The sequence below is a fragment of the Mustela putorius genome, unplaced genomic scaffold, assembly GCF_011764305.1.
Source record: "Mustela putorius furo isolate JIRA1106 unplaced genomic scaffold, ASM1176430v1.1 tig00000083_pilon_pilon_pilon, whole genome shotgun sequence".
NCBI lineage: Eukaryota > Metazoa > Chordata > Mammalia > Carnivora > Mustelidae > Mustela > Mustela putorius.
In genome coordinates this window covers 18,642,966-18,670,581 of record NW_025421273.1, presented here as the reverse complement: position 1 = coordinate 18,670,581, position 27,616 = coordinate 18,642,966, and positions in this window count along the sequence as shown.

Genomic DNA, 27,616 nt, shown 5'->3' with positions numbered 1-27,616 from the left:
CTGGGAGGTAACATTATAGTTTGGGATTGTATTTCTCTAATGACTAGCAATGTTGAACATCTTTCTATATACCTCTTAGCCATTTGTATACCTTCTTTGGAGAAATGTCCATTCAGGTCTTTGGCCCATTTATAATTTATAATTTATAATTGGGTTGTTTTCTTGTTGCATTGTGAATATTGTTTATAAGTTTTGGCTATCAATCTCTTATCATTGCATCGTTCGATACACTGTTTGCAATTTTTTTTTCCCATTCCGTGAGTGTGCTTTTCATTCCATTGATTATGTCCTTTAATGCAGAAGAGCTTTTAGTTTTAATGTAGTCAAGTTTATCTGTTTTTACTTCAGTTGCCTGTGTTTCCAGTGTCATATTCAGGAAATCATTGCCAAATCCAATGTCATGAATTTTCCTTTTTTTTTTCTTCTAAGAGTTTTATGGCTTTAGCTCTTATGTTTAGGTCTGTAATCCATTGACAGTTTTTGTATATGGCATAAAAGAAGAGTCCAATTTCATTCTTTTGAATATGGATATCTAGTGTTTTAAAACCCGTTTGTTAAAAATATTCTTTCCCCCACTGAATGTTCTTAGGATTCCTGTTAAAATCATTTGACCATAGATGTGAGAGTTTATTTCTGTCCTTTCTTTTCCATTCCACTGATGTATATGTCTGCCTTCATGCTAGTACCACCCTGTTTTGATTACAGTAGCTTTATAATTTTTGAAATCAGGGAATAGAAGACCTCCAATTTTGTTCTTCTTTTCCAAGATTGTTGTGACTATTTGTGGTCCTTTGAAATTCTATATGAATTTTAGGATAAAATTTTCTATTCCTGCAAAATTGACTTTGGGATTATTATAGGGATTGCATTAATTTCTATCTCTTTGGGTAATACTGACATCTAAATAGTATCAAGTCTTTCATTTCAAAACATTGGATGACTTTCCATTTATTTGTGTCTTTAATTTCTTCCATCAATATTTTCTAGTTTACAGTGTATATGTCTTTCACTTCTTTAGTTAAGTTTATTCCAAATCTTTTGTTCTTTTTGATGTTATTATAAATGGAATTATTTCTCAATTTCCTTTCCAAGTTGTTCATTGTTATTGTGTAGAAACACAAATGATTTTTATATGTTGGTTTTGTACCCTGAAACTTAGCTAAATTTATTTAGTAGTTCTAACAGTTTTTCTCTCTCTCTCTCTTTCTTTCTTTCTTCCTGTGTGTGGAATCCTTAGCGGTTTTTACATGTATGATCATATCACCTGCAAATCTGCAATCAGGAATAAATGTATGTGTCCTTTCTAAGTTAGGTGACTTTTATTTATTTATTTATTTTTTTTTTTTTCCTAATTACTCTGGCCAGGACTTCTGATACCATTTTGAAAAGAAGTGGTAAAAGTGAGTATCTTTGTCTTATTCTTGACCTTAAATAAAAAGTTTTTGCTCTTTCACCATTGAGTATAATGTTAACTGAGAATTTTTCAGGTCACAGCAATATAAGGCAGAAAGTACAGAGGTTTCCCATGTATCTCCTGCCCCCATACATACATAACCTCTCCCATTATCAGCACACTCCACTAGAGTGGTATAGTTGTTAAAATTGATGAACCTATATTGATTCAACATTATTATCCAAAGTCCATAGTTTCCAGTAGGATTCACTCATTCTTGGTGTTTTACATTCTGTGGATTTAGATAAACATATAATTACATGTATTGATCATTATAGTATCATATAGAATAGTTTGTGCAAAAAAAATCCCCAAACACACACAAAAAGCAACAAATGAACAACAAACAAAAACTGTGCTTCATCTATTCTTCTCTCCCTCTTTACCATCTCTACAGTTCTGCCTCTTTAGAATGTCATATAGTTGGAATCATTCAATATATAGTCTTTTCAGATTGGCTTTTTTCACTTAGCAATATGCATTTAAGCTTCCTCCATGTTTTTTCATGGCTTAAGTTCTTTTTAACTTTGAATAATATTCCATTACCTTAATGTATCAGATATTGACATCTTTTTCACTTTTAAACATTTTTTATTTCAGTGGAATTGTAAATTTTTGATGAATTCTAACTTATCCATATTAGATTAATTGATATATATGTGTGTGTATATACATATGTATATTGATCATACATATTCATATGTATATACATGATAGATAGACAGATAGATAGACAGACAGATAGGTTTTTATGTCCTATCTAACAAATCTTTACTTATTCCAAAGGTTTTCACTCTTATCTTATGGTTTCTTCTAGAAATTTTATGGCTTGAGGTTTTATTTAGGGCTTTGATCCATTGTAAATAAAATATGGAGTAAACTCTATTTTCTTCTCTAACGATGTCTATTTTTTTTCCAGCTGAATTTGTTTTAAAAAAAAAAGAAAAGAAAAGAAAGGAAAAGCTCTCCTTTCCCCCATTAAGTTGACTTGGAGTCTCAGCTAAAAATCAATAGACCATATATAGGTGGGTCTATTTCTTTATTCTTTCTGTCTCACTGATCTATAGGTCCATCATTCTGTCAATAATAGACTATTTCTATAGACTTTCACTTCAGCATATTATCTAATATATTTAGCTTTGCTGTAATTATGGCAGTATATTATATTTCCAATGTTTCTATTTTCTTAAAATTATTTTGACATTCTAGTTTCTTTTCTATTCCATATCAGTTTAAATAATAATTTTAATGCCATTTTCTTCAAAAGAGCCTCCTTTTAGTTGGAATCAATCTGATGGTAATGAATGTTTTAACAATATTGTTGTTTAATTTTTGAACATGGCATATCTCTCCTTATATTTAGGAATTTATTGGTAGTTCTCAGTGTACTGGTCTTACAGAGCTTTGGTTGATTTCTTTCTCTGTATTTGAGGTTACTGTAAATGGGAATGCATTTATTAATTTCACTTTTCAAGTGGTTACTGCTAATATGTCAAAATCATTTGGTACTTCTTGTATTGATTCTGTATCTTGTAAAACTTACTTGTTCTTTTAGATTTTTTTTAACATAAACTTTTCATTTTAAGACAACTTTTGATTCACACACTGTTATATGAAAAACAGAGCTCTCATTTACTCTTTACTCAGCTTCCCTGATATCTTTTAAAACTATAAAATGTTATCCTAAACCAGGATATAAACCTAGGTACAATCCACTAATCTCATCCATCTTTTTCTGTCTTAGTAGACTATTTGGATGTATGTGTGTGTGTGTGTGTGTGTGTGTGTGTGTAGGTATTTGTGTGTGTTAGTACATTTGATTCTATACAATTTTATCATATATGGGGTTCATGTATCCAATCCCACAGTCAGGATGCAGAACTGCCCCACCAGCAACAGAATCCCTTGTGTTGCTTGTTTATGATCACACTCACCCGCTCTTAGGCAACCCAATCCCAGCCCTAAACCTTGGCAACAACAAACCCTTCTCATTTCTTAGATACATCAAAGGTATTGTGTATATCAACAGTCCATTACCTTTTCTTGACAATGTGTCACATTTTTCTCCTTTCTCATATATCTGCTACTTTTTATTGAGCACTGGGCATTGTGGGGATACACTTTATACTCTTAATTATGTTATATTTCTCTGGAGTGTTAATATGCGTTATAGAAAGCAGTAAAATTATAATCTGATCACCTTGAACCTATGGAAGTTTGAATTTATGTTTTGTTAGGGGAAGTTGGAGGAAAGTCCAAGGTGCTTTCCATGCCCCTCTGACTGGAAGAGATGTAAATTTCAAACTGTCATCACTTTAGTGGGCAGTAATTGAACCTCGCTTCAGGTTTCTCTGCCTTTGAGCTGTTTTATTCTACTATGCTCCTTATTGCACTGAAACTATCCCATGTTTGTATAACTCAGTGCTCGACCAAGGACTTGGGAGATTTTTCTTTACACATTTTTGGACTACCTTTCTGTGGCTCCTCTTTTTCTGGTACTTGCCCCCATCCCAATTTTCATTCTGTCATCTCTTATCTCCATCTTGATAACTCAATACAATAGCACCATGTGCATGTCTTTGGTTTTTATCACTCTTCACTAAGAGAACTTGGAAGTATCCCTGGTGCAATGTCAATGAGCAGGCTTCCCTTCTTTCAAGAAAGAAAGGGCAGTTTCTGTCTACCTTTGTGCATTCTCTATGGATTTAAAATAGTTTTTAAAATATTAGTCTAGAATGTATAGTTGCTGTGTGGGTGATTTATTTTGATAAAAGCTACCCTGCTATTATCAGAATTGGAACACTAACAACAACAAAAAAGAGTATACTTTAAATTTTGCAAACAATTCATTATTGTCATTAAAAGTTTAAGAACTGTTTAAAATAAGAAAAAAATTACTCAAATTCTCCTTCCTGAAGATATTAAATGCATTATATACCAATTATATAAAGTAATTATGTAATATTATATATTTACATATATATCAAAACAATTTTAGAACTGAACAGACTTCAGAGATTTTCTAATTTAAATCTCTAATTCTGTGGAAGACTGAATGGAGAATGAAGTCCTGGAAATATGGGCATAATTGTCAAAGGTCAGGCAGTAGGTGGAAGAAGACCAACTAAACTACCAATTTTTAAACGATCAATTTAGTGTTCACTGTTCTCTTCTGGAATTTATTAGTGATCTAATGTCTTCTATGCAAAGGAGTCAACATACCCCATCTCATGGAATCCTGTGCATTGACTCTCTTCAGTCTCCCAACATGTGCAGTATGGTTAGGAATTCTGGACATTCTAAAGTCATTTTAAATAATTTTCCGTGACTGTCCCCAGAAAAGGGTGGTAATAGTTACTACTGATTGATGCTTATCAGATGAGTGTGGGAATGAGCAGATGGTCTAAGAGAAGAGAAAACAAGGGAGGCCACAAACAGTGATTCTCTCTTTTCTCCTCATCCTTGGCCACAGAAGCACTTTCTTATCCAAGTGTAAGTCCAGTGTCAGTGGTGTTTCCGGGCTGTCATACAGAGTTATAGAGATTAGCCTAGAAAAGCAGATTATTTGATGAGTATGTAAAAAAGAAGTTCATTACAACTAAACGAAAATGAAAAAGATGTTAAAGGAGGAGAAAGGCTAATATAATTATGACAGCTCTGATAGAAGTTAGCACAAGGGAATAGAGTTGTAATATCTTTGGTCTTTTTTTTTTTTCTTCAATGAGTATTTGAGATCTTTAAAAACTTCATTTCTTTCCATAATTCAAGATAGAGAGTGCTTTTTTGGAAAAATTTAAATGAAAGTTAGTTAACATATAGTATATTATTAGGTTTAGGGTAGTGTCCACTGATTCATCAGCTGCATATAACCCCCTAGTGCTCTTTACATCAAGTGCCCTCCTTAATTCCCAGCACCAATTACCCCATCCGTCCATCCAGCCATAGAGTGCTTTTGAATGTTATAATCAAAGAATACTTCTCTTTTTTGTGTTGTTTTGGTTTTTTAGCTTACTTGGTTGCCTGGCTGCCTGCTTTGGATATATTTTTATTTTATCTGTGTTCCCATCTTCACAGAATCAGTGGAAGTAGCACTTCCATCAAATTTGGGGATAGCTAATTTTCATTAATTAAAGAATTACCAAAATAAGAATAAAAATTATAATAGTAGTAACTAGTGTATATAGATCTATGCAATGGGCCTTCTGTAAATATTATTTTAGTAAGTAATTTCTAGAATCTTATATGGTAGGCAATATTTATATTCTCATTTTTAAAATGGGGGAATAAAAGCACAGTGAAGTCTGGATCTTGCCTAAACTGCTAATTAGTGAAAAACTTGGGACACAAATCCAGGTCATTCTGACTCCAAGTCATTGAACTGAACATACACTGGTATATGTTATATACACCTTTGAAACAAAACTTCCACAAATTTTGAGTATGCCAATGTCTTTTCCTGGCAGATATACACCTTTCTTTGGTGATGACTGAGAATTTCTAAACTCTTGGATGATGTCAGTTGATGTCTCTGGATGGTCTTCAGCAAAGAGCTGGAGGTAATCTAACATTAGTGCCTCCTGACAGACACCTTGATCAATATCCTCTGCAGAGAGCTTTCCTGAGATAATCGGTCATGCTGGATTGATGCTTTTTCAGAAGCATTTGTCGAGTGATTTGACAAGGTCATTAGTGTTATTTCTTGTAACCTTGAGGTTCTGTGATATTTTTTAATTGCAATGCATTGAGTGCAGGAACAATCAGCTCCCCTAATTTAATATGTCCAAACCAATTGATGCAGACACTTTAGCTCCAACTGGACTCATACATGGATGGTAGAAGGGTCAAGGCCATGTGAAGGATTTATTTATATATCACGCATACCATCTACAAAAGAGGAATGCATATAGGTAGATTTGATGGTACCACCATGTGCCAGTCACCTGCTCACTCTCAGATTTGTTTCTAAATCTGCTCTGCTCTTTATGACCAAACGAACCTCAATAGTGGCTTTTCACGGGCTCCCTTGGAAACTGGAATCCTTCTGGAACACCCAGGGGATCTGGAGAACTGAGCAAGAATGACTTGGCTTTTTCCAGGCAGACTTGTGTTACACATACTTTCCTGAAGATATCATTAAGTAATTGTTTTACTTCTGTAGGTGTCCAAGTCTGGACAACACATCATATGGACACTGCACTGACACTCAGTGAAGTCCAGAGTGACCATTCGGAGATGAGAATACAGTCATGGTGGTGGTGGCAATGCCTGCTTGGGGGTGGTCGGTGCCCTGTGGCAAAGGATGACAAGGGAAGGGGTGGGAATAGTGGGCTCAATAACGATGCCAAAGAAAGAATTCAGAGAGGAGTGACTGGTTCTGTGACCCAAACTTAGCCTCACTCGAAGGCTGAGATGCTGAAAGAGAGATAACAAATGATCACAACATTGTTCACACTCAGAGCAGAAAAAGATTAACTGGAAACACTATAGGACCCTCTAAGGAGGAAAGACCTGATGCCAATACTTTGAGTAGTCCAGACTTATCACTGCTCAAAAAGCTTCTGTGGATGGCTCGTTGTGGAAGGGCTGCTGAAATTAAAGGTAAGGTGGGTATTCAAACAGAAGACAGGTTGCATTTTTAAGGTTAGGTCCATCCTCCTGGGCTTTTTTTTGAAGCCTTTACCCTGAATAATAATAGCTTTTCCATTTCAGCTGCCAATCAGTTGAATATTTATCTTCCCACCAAATATTATTTTTTAAAGCACTGAAGTATGGCAGGAGAGGAGAGCTTTTAAAATAGATGATTAAGTCCTAGAATTTTAGGAAGGTTGGGAAGTCATTTAAAACTTTCTCCAGAATTATTTATCTATCCCTTTAAAATATTGATCACTCTAGAGTTTCCTTTACCAACTGTAGTTCTGTTTCAACAGAGGCACGATTTTATGTGCAGTGCATTAATAATCCACAAATTCCCTCTTCCGGTCTGCACAATCCACATTCTTCCTTCACTCCCTCTCTCCTTCTCTTCCTTTCTACTTCCTTTTCCTCCAACAATTCAGTACCTACAATATATTTCACCTATAAGGTGACAATTATGATGAGAATAAATTACATGATGATCTATTATCTCATAATTTCCACAACTGCAGGGCATGTAAAAAAACAAACAAATAAACAAACAAACAAACTTGTGTGAAATAATTACGGCATTGAAAAAAGCAGTGAAGTAGACACATGGAAAAATGCTATAAATTTACAAGAAAAACAGAAGGGGAGCTAGAAACTCACATCTTTATCGACTCTAGGTCTGTGCAAAGGCAATTTTTTTTGTTATTTTGAACATCGTCTTTTTACCTTCATAGTCTTAAAAGAAATGTACTTTTTTTTTAAACTCCTTTGTACATAGAAAACCAAAGATCAAGGAGGTTAATTTTTTTAATGACTGAATGAAAATAAATGGTAAAATCAGAGCATGATTCTAGGCTATCTTTTCCACAGGTATCTGTGCAGGCAACAAAAATGGTTTCAGAGGAGAGGCAAGGTGCTAGCCAGGTATTGATAATATCAAGTGGCCAGAAAGGATAAGCATTCTAGGCAGAAGGAACAGTATCAGCAAAGTTATGGTTTAAAATAGAAGAATGCGTTCAGGTTAAAAGAATAGGAAAAAATCATGCAGCTAACAAAGCAAACATTAATTCTTACTACTTCGTAATATGGTATGGAGTGGAGTGAGTTGTGCTTTATCGAGGTGATGATTTAATACGTAATATGATACCAGAGAAAACTATTGCCTTAAAGAGACAAATAACTTTTGCATTTTTATAGTTCCCAGCCACTGTCTTGTCAACAGATCACTCCAGTAAACACAGGGAGTCTTTCACTTTCTTGGAGCATTTCATAAACTCTCCTCTAAACGCATCTTGTCTACTAGGGCCCAGAGCAAAATTGAAAGAAAGTAATTTATTTGCTGAAGCTCGATTGCTATTTAGAGGGAGCTTAATGCAAAACATCAGAATGAATCTCATTGTGCTTGTCTATTGCTCCAAAGTTAAAAGTTCCATTCAGAATTACAGCATGCAGTCACAATCACCATAGGGAAGTCCTGTGAGCATCTTTGCCATAAAGTGATTGTATAATCTTTGGTGCCCAACTGCAGCGATGATAGCTTAAATTGAGTACCACTTTAAGATTAAAGCCTAGTGAAATAAAGATGTAATGACATTTAAAAACAATCATGCTCATGAATGGAACGACAAGAATGAGTTATGGTGTTGGGGAAAAAAGAAAAAAAAAAGGCTGGGAAAGGATTTTAATGATGAAACTGGATCACACAAGAATGGAAATTGGGCGTGGAACGATTAAATTCAGACAGAGTGCCACCCCCTGGTCCTCCTGGATCTGCAAGCTTTCTCTGTTAGGGGCCAGATGGTAAATACCTTGGGCTTTCTGGGCCAGATGGTCCTGTTAGAATTGTTCAGCTCTGCTGTTCTAGCACAAAAGCCTCCACAGACAATACTTTAAATAAATGGGTGTGGCTATGTTTCAACATTTCAATACAGCTTTATTTATAAAAAGAGGCCATAGATTGCTGACCCTTAACTTAAGCTACTTATTTCATTTTTAAAAAATGCATTAAACTCAATTCACTAACATATCGTGTATCATTAGTTTCAGATGTAGAGTTTAGTGATTCATCAGTTGCATACAATACCCAGTGCTCATTCCCTCAAGTACCCTCCTTAATGCCTGACACCTGGTTACCCCATCCCCCCAGCCCCCTCTTCTCCAGCAACCTTCAGTTTGTTTTCTATAGTTAGGATGAATGGATAAACAAGATGTGAGAATATATATACATATACATATATCTATATATACCTATATATATATATATATATATATATATATGGAATATTACTCAACCATCAAAGAAATGAAATCTTACCATTTGCAACAATAGGTATGGAATTAGAGGGTATTATGCTAAGTAAAACAAGTCCTTCAGAGAAAGACAATTATCATATTGTTTCATTCATATATAGAAGTTAAGAAACATCTCTAAAAATTAAACACCAGTTGGTAATAAAAATGAATAATGAAAGACAAGTTTGCCCATAGCGATGCTATTATAGAGTCTCTCAGTAATAGGGTTATCCCCCAGGCAAGAGGCCATTGAGATAATCTCCTACCTAGGGAAGCGAACCTCTAAGAAGTGACACTTTTTAGGGACATTTTCTTTGGCTACCAGACTGTTCCCTGTGGTAGTTGATGTGTGTAGGCCTTACCTATAATAATAAAGTTTGAATTAAGATACAAATGTATTATACAAGAAATAAGTGTATGATTTTCTTACAAAAAAAAAAAAACAATACAAAGGATCATAGGGGAAGGGAGGGATAATAAAATAAGACAAAATTAAGGAAGGAGACAAACCATAACAGGCTACTTATTTCAAAGTTCATCTGACACATGCATTCTATTTATGGTAGTATGGTGGGTTGTTACATTCATGGCTTCTAAGGATGCATACCTTGCCCATTCAGTCTTTTATATACTCCTGTCCAATATTTGATTCTAGGTTTGACGATCTCACATAATGAGAATTCAGCAAATATGTCATTAACAGAGACTTAATAACTAACTGTGCATTGAGACTTTTCTTTCTGGAACCTGTCAAATATTAAGAATAATATCAGTAATATGAAGTTAAGCTACTCAATAATGAGAGATGACTTGGATAGAGATGCCCACCTAAAGGCAACATTAAGATCATACAAAAGATGGACCATCTTAGTCCCTGTGGCCTCAGGTGAACCTCCACATGATGAAAGCTGAAAGAGTGAACCCAGAAAAGGCCAGCCTGCTCTTCTGAGATCAGCCAACCCACAGAACTGTGAAAATTAACCTCTCAGTTTTGGCCTTGCTGGTTATGTAGTAATAGACAGCTGATAACTAACCAGTTATCATCATTCTATTTCATGATAATCTTGAGATCAGGTACGACCCATGAAAATTGAAATCAATAGATATGGGTTTGAATATGACAACTGAACATCACTGATGGTTTGGCCTAGAGTAAGGCTGCTACCCCTCTGCCTCTCAGAATTAGCCCTTAGAAATGAGAGTTGATTTATAGGATGGTTTTGAACAGTTGAAATTATTAGTTCTTGATATATAGATATAACTATTACTATAGATACAGATATAGTGGATACGTTCTATCTATCTATCTATCTATCTATCCTTTTCAAATACTGCCATATGATCTTCCGAAGTTATGGTAGCAATTTTTATTATAGCCAACAATGTAAGGTGCTCCAAACACTCCCCTTTCTTCTATACCATAAACTGTTTAGAAATGTATCATACTGTTAAATAAAACGTGGCACATTGAAGTGTTAAATTGCATTTCTTTACATGGATTAACATCCTTTAACATATTCATATGACATTTTCATTTATTTTTCACTGAATTCACTTTTGAGATCCTCAACACAATTTTCTCTAGGAGTGCCAAAATTTTTAAATTTATTTCAAAGAAAATTAACCTTGCTATAGACCGCATTGTGTCCCTTCATAATTCATATGTTGAAGTCCTAAAGCCCAACATGATAGTGTTTGGAGACCTGCCCGGAATGACCAGTGGTGAGCCCTTGAACTCTGGAATGACATGGCCAGCACTCACAATCCTGTCTTTACAAGGAGAGTTTCTTAAGCACTCTATGGTTTTGTTTTTCATCTATAAAAAAGATGGTTACAATAGTAATTGCCTCACAGGATTGCTGGACTATTAAATGAGTTAATGCTGGAAAAATGTTTAAAGCAATGCCTTATTTTTTTTAGACCAATGTTTTACATATAATAAAGACTCAGTAGTTGTTCTCTCTTTGTTGCCTCACACACTAAATCTATAAATCACACAGCAATAGCCATACATGCTCTGGCTTCCCTAGAAGGCCAATTTAAAGGTTATGTGATGTGATGTCAATGCAAGTGCCTTGCAACTAACTTTACACTATTATTAGAACACAAAGGAATTGTAAACAGTCAGGTCACAAATACATCCATTCATTCAATTAGCATTTACTGTGTAGAGGTAGAAGTAGAGAAGGTCTGGCATCGGTTTCAAATTTTATCTTTTTTTTTAACTTTTAAAGATTTTTATTTATTTCTTTGACAGAGAGAGATACAGTGAGAGAGGGAACACAAGCAGGGGGAGTGGGAAAGGGAGAATCAGGCTTCCTGCCCAGCAGGGAGCCCGATCAGGGGCTTGATCCCAGAATGCTGGGATCATGACCTGAGCTGAAGGCAGATTCTTAATGACTGAGCCACCCAGGGGCCCCAACAGATTTTATGTCATTTGTTAAGAAAGAGTTTTTCCTTGTTATGAAAGTTTGTTAGAGTTAAGCCCAGATGAGAGATTCAGATTGCTGATTGGGAATTCCTTTTCTATATAGTGCCAGAGAAACATATTGATGACCATTCTTTCCATGACTACACCAATTGGCTCCTTAATGCAGTCTGGTTGAATACACAGAGCTGGAAAGAAATGTGTTAATATTAGCTAAAAGGGACTGGATACACATCACAAGTGAGATACTCTGCTAACGGTTTTATATTCACTAAATTTATATTCACTAAAAGTTTCCATGAAACTTGGTAAGTAGGCAAAAATATCATCTTTACCGTATTAGGTAAAGATAAAAACCTTATCAGGGGTTAAAGTGAGTTATCCTCCCCAGCCTTATATGACTAGAGGGCAAGGGCCAGGACACAACGCTCTGAACCCTGAGTTTGTGCTCTTAAACAATTCTCTAGACTACTGCAGACTGTATGTGGCTTTTCTACCTTCATTTGCCCAGCTGTTCATGTACTTCCCTTCAAGAACTTTGGACCAGTGCTATCTATTCTGAATATAAGTATTTGGTTTTCAGGAATAATCTAGCATCAGTGATTTATACCTGAATATCAACTGAAAGATGGCAGCTTTTTCCAGGATGAAAGGGAAAGGCAAAAGGAGCCGACAACTAATGACATGGGGAATATTGTGCCATTTAATTAATATGAAATGCTGATAGTTGTGCTTCACATAAAGCATTCATCTTACTCCCTCTTAGAAATACGATGAGACTCACAGCCAATGCCACTTAAGCTCCATGATGTTGACTTAGATTTGAGTCACTATGAAATATTCAAAGTGATATTCCTGTTGGACATTCCAGACATCAGTCTATGAGGGCCATGGGAGACAATGTAGATGGTTAGAATTTCTCCTTTCCCCCTGACAGCACCACAGAGTAAAGCCAGTTTGAGTTAAGTGGTCACTTCTACTTGGTTCCTAGACAGTCATCAGCTGCACTCTGCATGTTTCAAAATCCTGCTCTTTGTAACTAGGCAGCCAAGAACCATGTGCCCCATTGACCTTATATTTGAGATGGGAAAAGTATGGTCTGTGAGTTGGGGAAAATGCATTCAAGACAAAATCTATCCCAGCTGCCCTGCAATCTTGAGAAGGCACACCACATTAAAGAAAACTTGTGAGTGGTAAAGACTATGAGGAAGGAAGGAAAGAAAGAAAGAAAGAAAGAAAGAAAGAAAGAAAGAAAGAAAGAAGGAAAGAAAGAGGAAGGGAAGAAGGAAGAAAAGAGAAGGAAGGGGAAGGAAGGAAGGAAGGGAGGGAGGAAGGAAGGAAATAAAAAAGAAAACCGGAAACTGAGTACATCAAAGTTGCAATTAGTGGTGGAATCTGTCTATTTGGATTATCTAAATAAAAGTGTATCATACTCGGGCGTCTGGGTGGCTCAGTCCTTAAGCGTCTGCCTTTGGATCGGGTCAGGATCCTGGGATCTAGGCCCACATCAGACTCCTTGCTCAGCGGAAAGCCTGATTCTCCCTCTCCCCCTCCTCCTGCTTGTGTTCCTTCCCAATCTGTGTCTCTTTCTGTCAAATAAATAAAATCTTAAAGAAAAAAAAGTGTATCATCATCATAAATAAGGTGTTCTCCAGTAGTAACCATGATAATATTTACAGGGGTCTTACTTTATGTGAAGCACGACTATCAGCATTTCATATTAATTAAATGGCACAATATTCCCCATGTCTATGAAGTAAACACTATTATGACACTTCCTCAGTTACAGTTAAAGAATCTGAAACCCAGAGAGGTTAAGTAACTGGTCCAAGACCACACAGTCAGCAAGCTAGGCTTTGTACTCCGTCTGGTTTCAGAGCAAATCGCTGTGCCATAAGCTTTCTCTCTCTCTCTCTTTTTTCCTCATGTTTTATAATTTTTTTTTTTAATTTTAACATCTTAACATTTTACTTTTTTTCGGTGTTCCAAGATTCATTGTTTATGTACCACGCTCAGTGCTCCATGTAACACATACCCTTCTTAATACCCACCACCAAGCTCACCCATCCGCCCACCTTTCTCCTTTCCAAAACCCTCAGTTTACTTCTCGGAGTCCATAGTTTCTCATGCTTCATCTCCTCCTCCAATTTCCCCCAAATCACTTTTCCTTTCCATCTCTCAATGTCCTGTATGTTACTCCTTATGCTCCACAAGTAAGTGAAACCATATACTTGATTTTCTCTCCTTGACTTATTTCACTCAGCATAATCTCCTCCAGTCCTGCCCATGTTGATGCAAAAGTTGGGTATTCATCCTTTCTGATGGAGGCATAATATTCCATTGTATAGATGGAATCTTCTTTATCCATTTGTCTGTTGGAGAGAATCTCAGCTCTTTCCACAGTTTGGCGATTGTGGCCATTGCCGCTATGAACACTGGGGTACAGATTGCCCTTCTCAACAAGGATGCCCACTCTTGCTATTGTTCCACATAGTACTAGAAGTCCTAGCAACAGCAATCAGACAACAAAAAGAAATAAAAGGTATTCAAATTGGCAAAGAAGTCAAACTCTCTTTCTTCACAGATGACATGATACTTTATATAGAAAACCCAAAAGACTCCACCTCCAAACTACTAGAACTCATACATCAATTACTAAGGTGGCAGGCTTTTTCCTTTAAAGTGGCTCTATCTATTGTCTTGTTATGTTAATGGTAGTGATAAGGGTGCTTTCACTATTTGTAAACTTTCCAGGGGTCCTTGAAAGAAAAAAAATTTAGCTCAATTTAGCTTAATTAATAATTTAGCTCAATTAAATTTAATATTTAGAAGATATAATTGAGGTCTTCTCAGTTTGGTGCATTGTTCTGTCATTGAGTAGGATAAAATAAATTCTACTAGTATTGCTTTAATTTTATAAATATTTTCTTGTATGTCCTTTAGTTTTCTGCAATATGTATTGTAATGAATGAGGGTAATTGTGCTTAAATGTTTGTTAAATTCACCATTTGGTGTTATTTTCATATTTTATATTTTCATATTTTATATTGTCATATTTTATAGTGTCATCAGCTCTTTTTGAACTGAATTTATCATAGTTAATATCTAATCGTCCTTGTATTCTTAGTGTACAATTCAATTATCTTATTGCAACTTCTTCCTAACCAGATGTGCGTAAATATATATTTTAAAATTTTATTTGTTCATTTGACAGACATCACAAGTAGGCAGAGAGAGAGAGGGAAGCACGCTCCCTGCTGAGCAGAGAGCCCGACACAGGGCTCGATTCCAGGACTCTGAGATCATGACCTGAGCCAAAGGCGAGGTCTAACCCACTGAGCCACCCTGGCGCCCCAGATGTATAATTCTTATATGGATTATACTTATACTTTTTACTTTTGAGGCAAGAGTGATGACTTTTTTCTCTTTTTTTAAATTGAGGAGTAACTTAAACACCGTATAACATACTGCTGTTAAGTAAACACATTGATGGGGGCACCTGGGTGGCTCAGTGGGTTAAAGCCTCTGCCTTTGGCTCAGGTCATGATCTCAGGGTCCTGGGATCAAGCCCCTCATCAAGCACCGCATCAAGCCCCGCATCAAGCCCCTCATCAGGCTCTCTGCTCAGAGGGGAGACTGCTTCCTCCTCTCTGCCTGCCTCTCTGCCTACTTGTAATCTCTCTCTGTCAAATAAATAAATTAAAAAAAAAAGTAAACACTTTGATGGGTCAAGTGTACACCCTTGTGCAACCAAAATCCACATCTCTATCAGCCTAAGAAGTACCTTTATGCCCCTTTCTGATTGATTAGACTTCCTCAAGCCATTTTGCTTTCTATCCCTACACATTCGTTTTGCATATTCTTGTGCTACTTATTAAATAGCATCATGCTTGCATACACTTTTGTATCTGGTATCTTTTTGCTCATCAGATTGCTTCTTAAGTTCATCTATATAGCTGCACACATTGATAGTTGGTAATTTTGTTTTTAAATGTTTTTTTTTTCTTTTTCTGAATGAAGTTTTGTTTTGTGACCATCATATTTAAAGTCGTGCATTTGTTGATAGACACCTGTGTTCTCTTCCATTTTGTGATTATTTTGATTATTATTGCTATTCTTATACAACTATTTTTGTGACTACATGCTTTTCTTTTTATTGAGAAATTACCTAAGAATGGAACTCTTTGGACATAGGTAAGTGTATATTTAACATTATAAGGAATTGCCAAGCAAACTTTAAATGAGATTGCATTTTTTACCTCCTTTTATCAATGTGTGCAGGTCAAGTTGTTTCATTCCTTCTTAACATTTGGTGCTATCTGACTTTTGTTGTAGTTGTAACTTTTTGCCATTCAGTGAATATGAGATATTTTCTTTTTTTTTAATTACATTTATTTATTTTCAGCATAACAGTATTCATTATTTTTTCACCACACCCAGTGAGTGCTCCATGCAATCTGTACCCTCTATAATACCCACCAACTGGTACCCCAACCTCCCACCCCCCCCGGCCACTTCAAACCCCTCAGATTGTTTTTCAGAGTCCATAGTCTCTCATGATTCACCTCCCCTTCCAATTTCCCCCAACTCCCTTCTCCTCTCTAACTCCCCATGTCCTCCATGCTATTTGTTATGCTCCACAAATAAGTGAAACCATATGATAATTGACTCTCTCTGCTTGACTTATTTCACTTAGCATAATCTCTTCCAGTCCAGTCCATGTTGTTACAAAAGTTGGGTATTCATCCTTTCTCATATAGGCATAATACTCCATAGTGTATATGGACCACATTTTCCTTATGCATTCATCCGTTGAAGGGCATATTGGTTCTTTCCATAGTTTGGCGACCGTGGCCATTGCTGCTATAAACATTGGGGTACAGATGGTCCTTCTTTTCACTACATCTATATCTTTGTGGTAAATACCCAGGAGTGCAATTGCAGGGTCATTGGGAAGTTCTATTTTTAATTTCTTGAGGAATCTCCACACTGTTCTCCAAAGAGGCTGCACCAACTTGCATTCCCACCAACAATGTAAGAGGGTTCCCCTTTCTCCACATCCCCTCCAACACATGTTGTTTCCTGTTTTGTTAATTTTGGCCATTCTAACTGGTGTAAGGTGATATCTCAATGTGGTTTTAATTTGAATCTCCCTGAGAACTAGTGATGATGAACATTTTTTCATGTGTCTGATAGCCATTTGTATGTCTTGATTGGAGAAGTGTCTGTTCATATCTTCTGCCCATTTTTTTATATGATTGCCTGTTTTGTGTGTGTTGAGTTTGAGGAGTTCATTATAGATCCTGGATATCAACCTTTTGTCTGTACTGTCATTTGCAAATATCTTCTCCCATTCCATGGGTTGGCTCTTTGTTTTTTTGACTGTTTCCTTTGCTGTGCAGAAAGCTTTTGATTTTGATGAAGTCCCAAAAGTTTATTTTAGCTTTTGTTTCCTTTGCCTTTGGAGACATATCTTGAAAGAAGTTGCTATTTTCTTGTGATGTTTTTAATTTGCATTTTTCCGATGACTAAGCAGGTTCCATTTCTATAGACTTATTGGACCGTATTTTATCTTCTCATTGACAGTCTATTCAAGACTTGGCCTCCCCCCGCCACCCCCAATCTAGGTTGTGTGTTGTGGCAGACCTGAAAGAGATGCCATTTTATCCTTCTTTAGGTCAAGGCATCAGCCAGATCAATGTTTACTTCATTCAGCTGCAGAGAGCCACTTGGCACAGGCTCGCTACCTTCCCACAGGCAGACTACCTCCAGTGACTGATAGAGTTTAAAGACCTTACCATTTGCCCTGAATGCAGCCAACTCTGATGCATCATATATGTTTCAGACTTCCCCATAGGACTGGCTGAGAGTTTTTAGGTCTGCATCATAGTTCGGCTACTTACCTCTGTCTAGTCCTTGCTTTTTCTTCCTTCCTTCCACAGCTTTTGATTAGTAACATATAATTGTATGATAAAATCTGTCTCTGCATCTGTAATCAGTAAAAAGGCTTCTGTGATCACTGGTACCAGGAAATGTTTCAGAAATCAAGGGTGAAGTTTGAAGAATTATCTGTCATGTAACTGTCATAGAGACCCGCCATTGGTAGGTAGTGCGGTACAAACAAGTGCTGGCATTAAGTAGTGTTGAATTGGCATCAGGTCCCCAGGATTTAATATTCAGAGTAACTGATTCATGGAGAAAGTTAAACATGGAAACAATGTAAGCCTGGTGTAAGACTCTGATTGGGGAATAATGGCATTCTGTCACTAGGTTGGGGACAACAGGTGGATGTCCTCTTATGCCTTGGAAAAGTCCAACTCCAGGGGACCTGGGTGGCTCAGTGAGTTAAAGCCTCTGTCTCTGTGATGGCTCAAGTCATGAGCCCAGGGTCCTGGGATCAAGCCCCGCATTGGGCTTTCTGCTCGGCAGGGAGCCTGTGTCCCAGCTCTCTCTGTCTCTGCCTGCCTCTCTGCCTACTTGTGATCTCTGTCTGTCTGTCAAATAAATAAAATCTTAAAAAAAATAAAAAAAGGAAAGAAAAGTCAAACTCTTCTGGATCTGCCAAAGTGGCCCATATATCCCTATTAAGATTTAACACATATAAATAAATAAGCAAATAACATATATTTGTCTTTACATGACTGACTTATTTTGCTCTTATTTAATTGGAGTTTAAACACAAACAAACAATAAAACAAACAAACAAAAAAGTTCTAACATACCCTTGGTGCCTGAAGACAATGAAGAAGCTTCTCCCTCTAACACAATCTGTACAACCTCCATAGGATCTACCTTCACACCCTTCCTGGCCACTGGGTAAGCCACCACTGACAGTAGGATGGGCCATGGTAAACTAGGCTCACTGAGAGCAATGGGGTCATTAAGATCACAAACAATAGAGGTCATATGGTGGCACTTAACTTTCAGAATCCAGGTAGATAAGATTATCATGAATGGCAGGGTCGGAATGGCATCCAAGTGGTCGGACATACACAGACTTATGGGAGTGTTTAACAAAATACATCTTTAGTGGCAACAGTGGAGCAGCCACAAGGATAATACTTGACTTTTATCATTAGAAAAAATTAAAAAGTCATGTCCAACAGGGTGAGAACAGTTGTCCAATAAAAACAAAGTCATGATTCATTGCCACTTTTTTTCTATACATGCACCGGTTTTAAAATCTGAAACATAATGCCTAAAGGGGAGTCTGGCCCCCTGGAGGAAGGATTTTGCCACACCATGGCAAAGACATGTGATGATTCTCCCATTCTCTCCCCAAAGAGACCTGCAATCATTTATTCAGGAAGCTGCCTTCTGGGGGAAAGGGGACTGGGAAAACATTTCAGAGGTCTGAGCTGATATTGGTAACTGGAAATCTGAAGCATTATCTGTTATATGGCTCTGTTAGAAGGGTACATGTGGGGACCAGGTAATAAGCAGAGTCCTGGTCAAAGTCCACGTTACTGGGTCTGTGATCCCATTCAGTGATCACTTCCCCAGTCCCTAAGTAAATAATTGAAATTAGCATACCTGATGGTTGGTGTGAGCTCCACATGAGTCCCTTGGCTGATAGGTAAGAGCCATTATGGAAGACCAAGTAAATTCCTCTGAAGCTCTACCTTTCTCCTCCCAGCCAAGGAAGTAAATTATTTAAAAAAAAAAAATTCATATCCCAACTAAGACCACTAAACCTAGAGCCACCCTTAAGGACCTAAAGGGTGCATCAGTGGTGAACTCTGCCATATATACATGCACTTTTTTTATATATACACTTTGTAAATTCGGCCCTTACATAAAGCAGATGAACCCTGCAGGATGAATAAACCTTGTATGGCAAATGAGACTTTGAGAACTTGATTAGGTGAATGATCTTGACATAGGCGATTATTCTGGGGGGTAACTGGTCAGCTCAAATGTGATCACAGCGATCCTCTTGAGAGGAAAACAGGAGACGTTAGAGAGGGAAGGAGATGCAGTGACAGGTAAATTGTGGTGATCATTTTGAACATGAAACAAAGGGCTACACACCATGGAGCACAGGGAGTCATAAAATGCTGAAAAGGACAAGGAAGTGAACTTTCTTCTCAGAGTCTCAGGAAGTGAACTTTCTTCTCAGAGTCTCTGGAAGGAACCAGCTCTGCTGACATTTTGACTTTAGTCCAGATAAGCTGAGTTCAGATTTTAGGTCTCTGGAAGTGTAAAATAATACATTTGTGCTGTTTTTAAGCCATTAATTTGGGAAAACCTGTTATAGTAGCCGCAGGAAACTAACACAGCAGGATTTTGTTTATTTTACAATTTTAAGTATTCTATTCCATTGTTTTCTAGACTCCATTTGATGAAAAGTCAGCCATTATTCATTTTCTTACTCACTGTATGAAACACACACCTGTGTGTGATAAAATCACACAGGTGTGTGTATATATATATATATATATATATATATATATTAGCTACATTTAAGATGTTCTCTTTATTTTGGTTTTTGGCTGTTAGACTATGAAATGTTCTGGCGTATATTCCCTCTGTATCTATCCCACTTGGCATTTGCTCACTAGAGGTTAGTGGTTTTAATGAAACTGGAAATATTTCATCTAAGATTTTTAAAAATAGATTATCTTGCCCATTCTGTCTCTTGTCTTCTGGTGAACTCCAACTCCATATGTGTGACACTGTTAGCTAAGACCCTGTAACTTGTCAAAGTTTTGCTCATTTTTCCAATCATTTCCCTTCACTTTGAACTATTTTGATTATGCTGACTTCATAGCTATAATTATTTTCTTACACACTGTCCAGTTTTGTTGGTGCCATCCTCTTTTTTACTTCAGTTACTGCACATCTTAGCTCTATGAATTTTTTTTTTTAATTTGACAGACAGAGAGCCCTAGTAGGCAGAGAGGCAGACAGAGAGAGAGAGGGGAAGCAGGCTCCCCGCTGAAGCAGAGAGCCTGATGCCGGACTCAATCCCAGGAACCCGGGATCATGACCTGAGCCGAAGGCAGCGGCTTAACCCACTGAGCGAGCCACCCAGGTGCCCGTTTTTATTTGGTTATTGTTAAGCATGTCTACACCACTCTGAATTCTTCCATCTTTTCCTGAAAACTCTTGACCATCTTTTCTTGCAAATACTTTAAAATATATATCATAGTTATTGTAAAGTCCTTGTCTTTTAATTTTAACATCTGGGATACGTTTAGGTCTGTTTTTATTTACTAATTTTCTCCTGGCTATGCATCGCATTTTGTCTGCTTTTTTACATGCCAGGTAGAGTTTTCTCCTGTACTGGTATTGTGAGGTATACATTCAGAGATTTGGAGTTGTTTTACCTGCACCTGCAGAGAGGTTGATTTGAGTCTAGCAGGCAGTTAAATTATTGATGGGTCATCTCTGGTCCTGTGCAACTTATATTTAGGCTTTTTGAAATCAGTTTAAATTTCCCCTTATTCCTAAGGTTTAAAGCTTATCTCTGTGATGCCCTTACTCTTGAATCATGGTCCATATGGGTTTCTGATAGGAAGTTTGAGGGTTTTATCAAGATGCCTCCAAAGCACAGGATAACAGGTGCTAAATCTGCTCAATTCTTCAGTCTCCTTGTTATGCCTTTTAACTAGATCCCTGGCATTCATTAACTGCACACATGGATTTCTGGAGTGTGATAAATGTTGATATGAATTCCCATGCAAACTTTGGGGGGCCCCTTTTGAAACACCTTCCTTTCTGGTATGCCTTCCCTGAATTTCCAACAGCAATCATAGTTTCAAAATTTAACCTCTTATTCCTCATCCCAATGGGACTACTATTTTCTGCTTGAGATCTATTTTCCTTGAACTCTCTACTGAGGCATACCTCCAAGGAAAAGCAAACTTAAGATAAAACAAACAAATGAATAAAAACCTTTATTAACTCTATTCAACCCAGTTAAGAACAATGTCCCAATCCTCACTAATACATAATTAACAGTCTCGGGTTTATACATGATAGTGTCATCGCAGACATCGTTAGCAAAGCCCATCAATTTCTCTCTCATTACTCAGTGTCATCGTCCCTTTAGCACATCACAAGGGAAGCTGTAAATAATCTTCAATTTCTTTCACTATCCCCCAAAATAAGCAGTACAGAACTCCACGTCCCCCTGCATCGTACATAATCCTTATGTACCACACCATGATAAGAACCATGTCATATTTATGAATATGTCAAAAAGATATGGCTCAAAATTAAACCATTTTTTTCCTTCATAGAAAAAAGTTATGCTTTCATAAAACTAGAGTTTTACATGGAAAATCAGGTTTGTGTAAGGAATAATGCACATGTTTAGAAACTGATACTTAATTTCATTTTTGTTTTTTGTTTCTGTCAGAGTTCAGCAATTGGTTAGTGGAGATAATCTGTTCTTTAAGAGGCATAACAAGTCATAATAGTGATAAGTAATTTATACAAATAAAAGTAGTGATACAAGTTTCAGAGTTAGCCTCTTAAATGTAATATTAACAATAATAGTAACAAAGGGGAGAGCTAATGTGTTCTGGATGCCTAGTGTTTAGAACACTTTATGGAGCTTAATCCTCTTATTAAACTTATGAGGTAGTGGGATTTATAAAAACATCAAAGCATTATTCATTGCATTTCTTAAAATATAAAGCAACAGAATGAAATATTACTAGTTCGCAGACACCTTGTGGTCTATTCATCTAATACCCATTTGTTGAATGCACTGATCTCTGTGTACACAGGGAATCATAAAACATTCTTGATGGCCTCTGCAATGAGAGATTGTTATATAAACAAATGCATTATTAGGACAGACTACAACATGTGCAAGTGTAGGCACATGGAAAAATCTTACAGATGAAACAAGAAAAAAAATGGCACACAAAGATTTTGACTTTACAGAGTGAAAAAATTAGAACAGTCAATGCATCCTTCCTGAAGTAGCTAAGTTTCATAGGTCAGATGATTCTTCACAATACATTTACTTTCTCTCCTACTTCTGATCTCCATGTCGGATAGAGTATACTTCCTGGCCTCATGATTTTGGGTCTGGCTAACTGGATTTGCTTTGGTTAATGCTTATTAGCAGAGATGATCTAAAGCGTAAATGGGCCTGTTTCTTTGAGCTCCTGACTTTCATCCTTGAGAAGACCATGTCTTACCTAAACCCTGATCTGAGGAGGATGACATACATATGGCAAAGAACCAAGCCCAACCTGCATCATGGAGGCAAGCAAACTAGTTGAGCTGAATCAACCAAATCCATGTGGACTGGCAAACTTGCAAGACACTATGAATACAATGGTATATGCCTGATAAGGACAGGATATTTGTGTACCCCCAGCCAAATTCATATTTCAAAACCCTACTCTCTAATGTGATGATGTGGGACTTTGCGAGGCGAGGGCTTTGGGAAGTGACTAAGGTTAGCAGATACATGAGGATAAGGACTTCATCAAGATATTAGCACCCTTATAAAAAGAGATAGAGACACAAGATCTCTTTCAATATATATGTACTGGGGCGCCTGGGTGGCTCAGTGGGTTAAAGCCTCTGCCTTCGGCTCAGGTCATGATTCCACAGTCCTGGGATCAAGCCCCACATCAGGCTCTTTGCTCCGCAGGGAGCCTGCTTCCCCCTCTCTCTCTCTGCCTGTCTCTCTGCCTACTTGTGATCTCTGTCTGTCAAATAAATAAATAAAATCTTAAAAAAAAAAAAATATATATATATATATATATAAAGATCAGGTGAAGATATAAGAAGATAGCCTTTTGCAAACAAGTAAACAGGCTCTCACCAGACACCGGATCTGCTGGTGCTTTTATTTTGGAACTCTCATCCAGAATTGTGAGAAATTAATGTTTATTGTTTAAGCCATCCAGTCCATGGTATTTTGTGGTAGCCACTGACATTTTGTGGTTGTCTGTTTCATAGCAAATCCTGACTGACTGGGATAACCAGTAGATTAATGTTCTTCATCAAGGTACATGTTTAATTCAGTATGTCGGTCACTGTGCAAAGGTATCAGTTGCACCCTTATAATGCTTTTAATTCCACTCCCATTATTGCTTGCAGACTTAGATCACCCTCCTACTATTTAAATGACTTACTTCTGAATATATAATAATTCTTTTTTTCTTAGGGTGAAGAGAGATACCAAAAAAAGTTTTTGCCCAGATGTAGGGTTGCATATGTTTCCATCTATAATGAGCAGGGTTAAGAAAAATATAAGGGAAATATGTAAGGATACATAATCAAAACATCTTCTTTTGAGTCAAATTTAGCTTCTATAGAAAAGCTTGGCAATTGACTCTTATAATATCTGATCACTCTGCATACTTTCAAGCCATCACCTCTGCCGAGTACAGAAAATACTTGAAAGGGGGGAAAAAAGCAACATTTTGCTAATGCAACTTATGTTTTTAGTGTGAACACATGTTATTTTAAAATTCTTCATTTCAACAGATTTTTATTTTTCAAAAGGCAACGAAAAGTGCCAAGGGAGCTAATAAATGAATTTCCCTCTCCAACTCTCTTTTCCTGACCTTTATCAAAGTCCACTTTATTCTCCTTTGGGGAAGAAAAGTGATTCGTGTCATCTCCCTCACCAAGAAAAATCTGAGGAAAGAACAAATAAAAGAACTTTTCATCCGGTCATAAAACAATAATTAATTGCACCATTAAGTAACCTATACAAACCAGTGGGGGAAATGGAGAAAAAGAGAAATCTCCCTGAGAAATTCCCAGAGGACTGATGTTAATCAAAGCCTATGTGATTCAGAGAAAGAAGAAAGGAAACCATAGCAAAACGAGACCCATAAGGATGCCTTGAGTGCAGTACCCCAAGGAGGGTGTGTGAGGGAAAACATTTTTCAAGGATAGATTCTTTTGTATGGTGTGCCTGGTTGATCAGGTCACGTGGATGCTTTGTGAATTAACATCAAAGTAAAGTTAGCTTACAGGCACGATTTATTTATTTATTTTTGCTTTCAGGAGAGATTTGCTTCAGGGTGGATAAACAGAAGTTCTGAAGGGAATGTGTGATTCAGTAGCTTGTGAGACCAAGACCACTTTCCTTCATGATGTGTATTTTTAGGTGAGATGTTCTGATTTCTAACCCAAGATTCGAGAGTTTGACCAGATGAGGACCTCTTGGTTTGGTTTGCTTGTCAGATGTAGCACAAGCATTTGAATAGGGGCTGGCACTTACGTGATGTTTAGCAGGTACAGGTCAGAGAAGGGGTTGTATTGTTACTATTCAAGTTGATGACCTGATCCATTCCTCTCAATGATTCTCTTAGAAATAGACTAAGTAGAGATTAAGGAAGCAGTGAGACAAGTTAGAGGGAAACTCTGGAAATAGAACCCAAATCACCCAAGATACTCCTGCAGGACTGACCAAGGCACAAGCAGTCGAGATGAAAAGAAACCAAGAGTAGGACCTTACAGAAACAGCCCTGTCACCTGTCTTGGAGTATTTTTTCCTGACATATACCCAGTTTCCCTTCTTCCCCTAATAAAGTGGAAGGAATGTTTACTTGTTCATTGGGTTGTTTGTTCAACCAAAATTTATTGTTTTAGTCTATGTCCCCCTCAAATGGCACCCTGAGAAAAATATTGTTATTTAGTGGGTGAAAAACACTCCAGTAAAGAATTGAAGAAGGAAGGCAGAGGAGGAAGGCAGTCACTGTGCATCGTTCAACTGCAACCATGGTGGGGGAGTGGAGCTAACACCCACAGGGGAATCAAATCATTATTAAGACTATTTGCTACCCAAAGGTGAACATTTTATGGCTATCCTGCTACCCATTCCAAAATGTGTCCAATATCAGTTTTTAGAAATTCTTTGATTAAATCAGATCAAATTACATTATATCTCAATGATGCTGACACAGATGTGTTCCAAATTTTAGTATGCTTCTTATAAATGCTCCATGAACCGCATTAAAATCTAAACCATATTAAATCCTCTTATAAATTTTGTAAAGATTTATTTCAAAATAATAATAAAAAAATAAAGCTACAAATTAAATGTCACCCTTTTTAGCTAAAGCTACCAAGCAATCAAAGTCTCCTTCAGCTTCTTGCTTTGATTAAATTCAGCCAGAGGGTGGAACTCATGATGGTTGGGCTGACTCCTCTGGAAGGCTACAGTGCTTCACAGCAGCAGAACTTGTTTGCCTTCAATCCCAAATCTTAACTTTTGAAGTCAAATGAGGCTTTACCAAATACAAAATTATTATGGTACTGAAGCCCTGATAACAAAATTTAAAGATAAAGTGATCTGTAGACCCTAGAGCTAAATTATATTTGCAGAACCCAGTATTTGGTATTGCTAAGTACCTTCTCAAAGATTGAGATGTTTGTTTGTTTTATTTCACCTTTAGGATGTTAGCCAGCCTATACCAAGTTTCCAAAATTGATAAACTATGCCCTTTAATTCAGTCTCAGAACTATCCCAATAAGAGGTTGATTTGGACAGAATGCATTTATCATATCTAAGAGTAGGAAGCAACCAATAATTACTGCTTCTCTTGGACTAAGTGTTGAGAAACTATGGCCCTGCAAGACAAGCATGGTTTTTGTAAACAAAGTTTTATTAGGACACGGTCACTTCCATTTATTTACATATTGTAGATGGACTGTTTTCTGAGCCAAAATAATGAAGTTCAAATCTGTATGGAGAGATCCAATATTGTGGTAAGCCTAAAATGTTTATCATCTGGCCCTTCAAAGCAAAGGGTGTTCTGTCTTAATAGAACTAAAAAGCTTTTTGCCAAGTTTAGAAAATTGCAAAGTTGGGAGCCCAGTTCCCCGGATCAGAGCCCAAATAAGATGCTTTTATCTTACATTAACATTATTCAAAACTTACTAGTTTACATTTCCTTTCATGTGGTGTGTTTCTAAAGTCTCATTTCTTCATCGTGCATTAACTCGGGCTGTTGGCTGAGTTAATCATCTCTGCGGTGCATGATGAGCAAGCTTAGGCCATTGGGGCAGCAGTTAGTAACTCTGAGTGTAGAATAGCACAGTCCCATAAAGCTGCCTCATCACACATGGACTACAGCCAGAGAATCCTGTTCCATAGATTCCTGTAGTTATGCTCCTGAAACAGGAGCCTTGAGGAGAGTAGCAACAATAGTTATTCCAAATGCTCTTTAAGACACTATCTGCCCTGTGTTTTTGGTAGTCCCAGCGCAGCCCTCAAGGAGTACTTCTTGCTGCATCTTTGTTTTTCCCTTCATCAGTGATTATACCTCTCTGGTTGTGTCCCCCCTGTTGTTCTACTTCTTGACTATGGGCATATATTTTGGTGCTTTCTTTAATACAGGTAGGTCTAGTACTGTTTGTCATATCAGACTCTTTTCTCCTTTATATTTCCCCTTTGCCTACTACGCAGGGCATTTTTGTTTTTACCATTTTCTTCAGTTAATGAATTCTGAGTTTTGAAAATGCATCTACTGTTCAGATAGATATGGTCTACCAAGCTGGGTTAGATAATCCCACTAGGAGACTTCTCTCCCATTAGATAAACAGCTAACTCAGGTCAGGACAATTTATTATCACCCAGCACAGCTTCCCATTAATAACCTTCATCTTTTCTTCTAGTTCTCATGTCATAAATCTCCTAGGCCTAAGAATATATGTCTCATCAGAATGCACACCTATAATACCAGAGCATCACCTTGAAGTCACCCCATAATTCTTTGAGGATTTCTGATCCTAATCCAAAATTATTTCTTACACATCCCCACCTGATCCTAAATGAGGAAAGGAAACATGGACAGCCAACCCACTACTGCTTACTAAAGCCTGGTGTTAAT